Below are 7,190 nucleotides of genomic sequence, written 5' to 3'. Positions count from 1 at the left end.
AAGAACCATATGATACTCTCCATAGATGCTGAAAAAGCATTTGACAAAGTACAGCATCCCTTCCTGATCAGAACTCTTCAAAGTGTAGGGATAGACGGCACATACCTCAATATTATCAAAGCCATCTATGAAAAACCCACCGCAAATATCATTCTCAATGGAGAAAAACTGAAAGCTTTTCCGCTAAGGTCAGGAACACGGCAGGGATGTCTGTTATCACCACTGCTATTCAACATAGTACTAGAAGTCCTAGCCTCAGCAATCAGACAACAAAAGGAAATTAAAGGCATCCAAATCGGCAAAGAAGAAGTCAAACTATCACTCTTTGCAGATGATATGATACTATATGTGGAAAACCCAAAAGACTCCACTCCAAAACTGCTAGAACTTGTACAGGAATTCAGTAAAGTGTCAGGATATAAAAATCAATGCACAGAAATCAGTTGCATTTCTCTACACCAACAACAAGACAGAAGAAAGAGAAATTAAGGAGTCCATCCCATTTACAATTGCACCCAAAACTATAAGATACCTAGGAATAAACCTAACCAAAGAGACTAAGAATCTATACTCAGAAAACTATAAAGTACTCATGAAAGAAATTGAGGAAGACACAAAGAAATGGAAAAATGTTCCATGCTCCTGGATTGGAAGAATAAATATTGTGAAAATGTCTATGCTACCTAAAGCAATCTACACATTTAATGCAATTCCTATCAAAGTACCATCCATTTTTTTCAAAGAAATGGAACAAATAATCCTAAAATTTATAGGGAACCAGAAAAGACCTCAAATAGCCAAAGGAATATTGAAAAAGAAAGCCAAAGTTGGTGGCATCACAATTCCGGACTTCAAGCTCTATTACAAAGCTGTCATCATCAAGACAGCATGGTACTGGCACAAAAACAGACACATAGATCAATGGAACAGAATAGAGAGCCCAGAAATAAACCCTCAACTCTATGGTCAACTCATCTTCGACAAAGCAGGAAAGAATGTCCAATGGAAAAAAGACAGCCTCTTCAACAAGTGGTGTTGGGAAAATTGGACAGCCACATTCAGAAAAATGAAATTGGATCATTTCCTTACACCACACGAAAATAGACTCAAAATGGATGAAGGATCTCAATGTGAGAAAGGAATCTATCAAAATCCTCGAGGAGAACACAGGCAGCAACCTCTTCGACGTCAGCCGCAGCAACATCTTCCTAGGAACATCACCAAAGGCAAGGGAAGCAAGGGCAAAAATGAACTTTTGGGATTTTATCAAGATCAAAAGCTTTTGCACAGCAAAGGAAACAGTTAAAAAAACCAAAAGACAACTGACAGAATGGGAGAAGATATTTGCAAATGACATATCAGATAAAGGGCTAGTGTCCAAAATCTATAAAGAACTTAGCAAACTCAACACCCAAAGAACAAATAATCCAATCAAGAAATGGGCAGAGGACATGAACAGACATTTCTGCAAAGAAGACATCCAGATGGCCAACAGACACATGAAAAAGTGCTCCATATCACTCGGCATCAGGGAAATACAAATCAAAACCACCATGAGATATCACCTCACACCAGTCAGAATGGCTAAAATTAACAAGTCAGGAAATGACAGATGCTGGCGAGGATGTGGAGAAAGGGGAACCCTCCTACACTGTTGGTGGGAATGCAAGCTGGTGCAACCACTCTGGAAAACAGCATGGAGGTTCCTCAAAATGTTGAAAATAGAACTACCCTATGACCCAGCAATTGCACTGCTGGGTATTTACCCTAAAGATACAAACATAGTGATCCGAAGGGGCACGTGCACCCGAATGTTTATAGCAGCAATGTTTACAATAGCCAAACTATGGAAAGAACCTAGATGTCCATCTACAGACGAATGGATAAAGAAGATGTGGTATATATACACAATGGAATACTATGCAGCCATCAAAAGAAATGAAATCTTGCCATTTGCGACGACGTGGATGGAACTAGACGGTATCATGCTTAGCGAAATCAGTCAATCGGAGAAAGACAACTATCATATGATCTCCCTGATATGAGGGAGAGGAGATGCAACATGGGGGGTTGAGGGGGTAGGAGAAGAGTAAATGAAACAAGATGGGATTGGGAGGGAGACAAACCATAAGTGACTCTTAATCTCACAAAACAAACTGAGGGTTGATGGGGGGAGGGTGTTGGGAGAGGGGGTGGGGTTATGGATATTGGGGAGGGTATGTGCTATGGTGAGTGCTGTGAAGTGTGTAAACCTGGCGATTCGCAGACCTGTACCCCTGGGGATAAAAATATATGTTTATAAAGCTGTAAAAAAAAAAAAAAGAAAAAAGAAAGGATGAATACCCAAGTTTTGTAGCAACATGGTCGGGACTGGAAGAGATTATGCTGAGTGAAATAAGTCAAGCAGAGAGGTCAATTATCATATGGTTTCACTTATTTGTCGAGCATAAGAAATAGCATGGAGGACAAGGGGAGATGGAAAGGAGAAGGGAGTTGAGGGAAATTGGAAGGGGAGGTGAACCATGAGAGACTATGGACTCTGAAAAACGATCTGAGAATTTTGAAGGGGTGGGGGGTGGAGGTTGGGGGCACCAGGTGGTGGGTATTGTAGAGGGCACGGATTGCATGGAGCACTGGGTGTGGTGCAAAAATAATGAATACTGTTATGCTGAAAAAATAAAAAAATTAAAAAAAAAAAAAGTCAACCCCCATTATAAAACCTGAAATCCCAGTTTCAGGTGTTAACCTGATAGTCCTGAGGGGAATAAACTCTTGGCATGAGCCAGGGAGATAATGGTTCCATCAAAAGTGAAGACATGGGGGGCGCCTGGGTGGCTCAGTGGGTTAAAGCCTCTGCCTTTGGCTCAGGTCATGATCTCAGGGTCTTGGGATCAAGCCCCGCATCGGGCTCTCTGCTCATCGGGGAGCCTGCTTCCTACCCCCTCTCTGCCTGCCTTTCTGCTGACTTGTGATCTCTCTTTCTGTCAAATAAATAAATAAAATCTTAAAAAAAAAAAAAAAAAAGCGAAGACACAGAGTAGCCAGGAGCTTGGTGACACTCCCCTGGGGGTCTGAAGACAAACGTCCCACCTCAGGTAGGAATGTGTAGGGAGGGTCCCAGAGCAGCAGTGCTCCTGCCTGAGCCCCAGCGAGCCTGGGAGGGGGAAGAGAGGGAACCAGGCTATGGGCCAAATCAGATTGCTAAACCCCATCCAGTTGTACTCAGAAATGAGGAACTTGTTGGTGCCCTCATTAGGACAATTGTTCCTTAGAATGAGAAGCGATTTAAACAAGATCTGCATTGCCTGGGCTCAACCCAAGTTCTTTCCCCACACCTTTACTCTGTCTACACCTGTTGGCCTTCGACCCAGGTCAGACTTGTCTCCCAGAACCAAATCACCTGGTGTCAATAGGACCCTTCTCTTTTATGTTGTGCTAACTAGGCTTTCCAGCCTGGGCTGGCCTACAAACCAGACCTGTAAGTGCTTCAGGAAGGAGCAACCTGGAGGAAAGAGTGATTCACACTCTGAATATCAGGTCAGTTTCAGTTCTAGGTCAAGAGTTGAGACAGCCCAGACAAATGATCCTCTGCTCCTTCAAAGTCAGGCCCCTTTATACCAGTCTGTGGTTTCTGGTTAGGCATCTGTGGGAGCTTGTCTAGACCTCACTTTTCATATGGTGGAGTGTTCTGTTAACTTGGAAATTTTCATGAATTATTTTGAAAGCATCGCAAAACAGGTCCAACTTATCTGTGGGGAAAGACGTGGCTATCTGATTTGTCACTTCTTTTAAGATTTTTTTATTTATTTGACAGACAGAGATCACAAGTAGGCAGAGAGGCAGGCAGAGAGAGAGGAGGAAGCAGGCTCCGTGGAGCAGAGAGCCCGATGTGGGGCTCAATCCCAGGACCCTAAGATCATGACCTGAGCCGAAGGCAGAGGCTTTAACCCACTGAGCCACCCAGGCGCCCCTGATTTTCACTTCTATTCTTTTTTTAAATGGAGGCAAATTTATATAACAAAATTAGCCATTTTAAGGTATAGTATTCAGTGACATTTGGTACTTCCACAATATTGTGCGACTACTACCTGTATCTAGGTATACAGGTAGTATATTTGTCACCCCAAAAGGAAATCACATACACAGCAAGCAGCCCCTTCTCCTTCCCCTCCCACGGGCCTTGGCAACCACCACTCTGGTTTCTGTCTCTATGGATTTATCTATTTGGGTATGCCGTGTAAATGTGATCATATACACGTGACCTTGTGTGTCTGCTTTCTTTCAAAGTAGCACATTTTCAAGGCTCATCCATGTGGTGAAATGTATCAAAAATTTGTTCCTTTTTATGGCTGATCCTACTGTATGTTCATACCACATTTTATTTATCTATTCATCCATCACTTCTGTTTTTTGCCACTTCTTCAGATCCTGGACTTCAACCCTAGTCACTCAGGCTCAGATTCCTTATTCTAAGTTCTTCAAAAGGTGTAGCAACTTGTAAAGGAAATGAAGGCAGCCCAAGGTGTGATTTTCTAAAGCTGACACCTTCAGATGAAACACACATTCAGCTGGTCACAAATGCTTCCTTCTTCTGACTTTGTTGTTGAGGAACTGTTGGAGGGATCTGTGCTGTATTTTATTTTTCCCTTATTCAAGAGAAAGGACTGATTTTGAATTCCCTAAGTGGTTCTGCCTTACCCAATGAGTTTGTTTCTTAATGCTCTTAAAGTGGACTTTCAAGGCAAGATAAAAACCTAGTTCTTCAAATCTCTTAATATAAATACAGCAGGGCTCAGATAGTGAGATGGGACAGACACCTGCCTGGGGGTTGGTGTCTGGGTCTGGCTTGTCTGCCTCCCCTGGGGGACCCACCTTCCACTTCTAGCCCACCATTTGTGCTAACAGTGCCTAAGACCAACAAAGACCAAGAGAATTGCTCTTTCTGTGACACATTTCCTCACCCTGCCACAAATTGCAACAGGGGAGATGAGATAAAGAAGAGGAACCTCAACAGAAAGACCAAGTTGGGGATGGATGTAAACAGCAGGTTTGCCACACAGGGACTAGAAAGCAGCTCTAGAAGGGAAAGCTGACGCAGTTAGACCTGGCTGGAAGGAGGGAAAGCCTTCCTTCTTTGTGGGGAGTGACCCCAGGAGCCCATTAGAGCTAAGGGATCAGCCAGGAGGAGTATGCCTTTGACTCTATCCCCAGAGGATGGACTCCTGGAGATCAAGGCACAATTTTACTGGCAGATCTCTCAAGAAGAATCATCCCTAGAGTCCATTGACCTGAATGAAATACTTATAGTAAAGCTGGAATCTGAGCCTGTTAATTAAGTGTGATTAGTAGGAACAACAGCATTTGGGGCTACTTGTCTTACAGCTGAATTGGCATCACTTTCTCCATTTTAAATATCACTCTGGATTTAATTTACTGCTGATGTCACTCTTAACTTTGAGCTTGGGGTCTTAGCCCTTTCCTGGGACAGATGTAAAGCCTTCTGGCATTGCTTGATCTGCACCTAACAATGCCGCGGGGTGTGGAAGAAAGAGAAGCAAAAGGCAGGCGTGTAAGTTTTAGCTAATTTCTTGCCATGAGCAAGTCATTTACCACCTAAGTACTGTGATCTCAAAAACGAAGGGAGCCAGAGTTGTTCCTAAGGCATATTCTGTAAACCCCAACTCTTATAAGTTATTGGTTGATGAATGATTGGAAGGAGACTTTGATTCCCCACATTTCCAGCCTGCCCTGGGGAAGTCCTCAGGCAAAGAAATGCAGGTAAGTGTAGGCTCTGAAGTGGTAATAAGGCCTGGGGGCGTATGAGCTATACTGGTGGTATGGATTCCCCTACTGTTATACGTTTAGGATGTTGTCCATTTTTATATTGAACGTAATTGTCCAACTGAACAGAAGTTCAACTTAGTATTATTGTGGCTGATAATTTTTGGTATATAGTGTTATTTCCACATCCTGTGTTCTGAAGTGAAATTATCTGGCCAAAGAATACTTGAAAACTTGTAATGGTTAGGACACTGGTTAAGATCTTGTAAGTTAAGCTAAAATACAGCGAGACTCCAAAAATAGAGTGACCTAACAAAGAAGGAAGTTTACTTCTCTTTCACACAAGAGACCAGAGGCAAGTGGTCCAGGATCCAAGGGGGAAACTCTCTCAGGTCTGCATCAGCTTCCACCTCTGGTCCTGCATGGCGGCTCTGGCTCTCCTCATGTTCCAGCCCACAAGGGAAGAAGATGTCAAGAAGGTGCACATGCCTGCCTTAGTAGGGCATGAGCCAGAAGTGCTCTTTTCTACTCACATCTCTTGGGCAGGACTTAGTCACATGGCTACATAATAAGCTACAAAGCTATAAAATATAGTCTGTGGTATGGTTATGTGCCTAATTAAAATTCAGGGGTTTGTTTTAAAGATGGGGAGAATGATTGCTGGTGGGCAGCCATATTGTCTTCCAGAAGACTCATGCCAAACTATTTTCCAAAACGATTTGTGCTAGAGTTCAGTTTCACCAAAATTGCATGAGCATGCCAATTTTTCTTCCTTCCTTTCTTCTTTCTTTCTTCCTTTCTTTCTCTTTCTTTCTTTAAAAGTCTTAACTTTAAGCCTTCTTCAGTTGAGTGAGTTTCTGGCATAACAAGCTAATGGGATGGCTATTTGGGGAGGTGAATTTAACTATCTCATATTCTTTGCTTAATCATAGAACTAGTTAGCTTAGATCTGTTATGCCAGGGCAAGAGCAAATCTGAAGATGATTCTGCTGGGTTCACAGTTACCTCTGCTTAACTGCTGTAATTATAGGATGTGAAGTAAACCAGCAGGCATGGTCATGAAGGCCTCAATGCTGGCAAGGCCCTGGTAGGTTTGTAATAGGTGAGGAGCCTTTGTAAGACACCTGCCCTGGGTTTTGCTGCTGCCCTCCCCAGAGGGTTTCAGGGGTGGGGTTTCTTCTGTGGTCAGGGCACTGGGATTGTGGGTATGATCTGTCCTGTCATCACTTTCACTCTGATTAGCTTCATTCGGAAGAACTTTTGACAGCCTTTCACAGACACAGGTCAATGTGGGAAAACCAGTTCCACTCTATGGGACTGATTTAATCTTTTTGTGTAGAGGCTGATCTTGGGAAATAATACACTTCTTCTCACGTCAAACATGTAGGACATGACAGCCCACAGCTCCT

This window comes from Lutra lutra, chromosome 3, assembly GCF_902655055.1.
Source record: "Lutra lutra chromosome 3, mLutLut1.2, whole genome shotgun sequence".
Taxonomy (NCBI): Eukaryota; Metazoa; Chordata; class Mammalia; order Carnivora; family Mustelidae; genus Lutra; species Lutra lutra.
The sequence above is the reverse complement of the archived record's forward strand: the minus strand, read 5'-3'. Positions refer to the sequence as shown.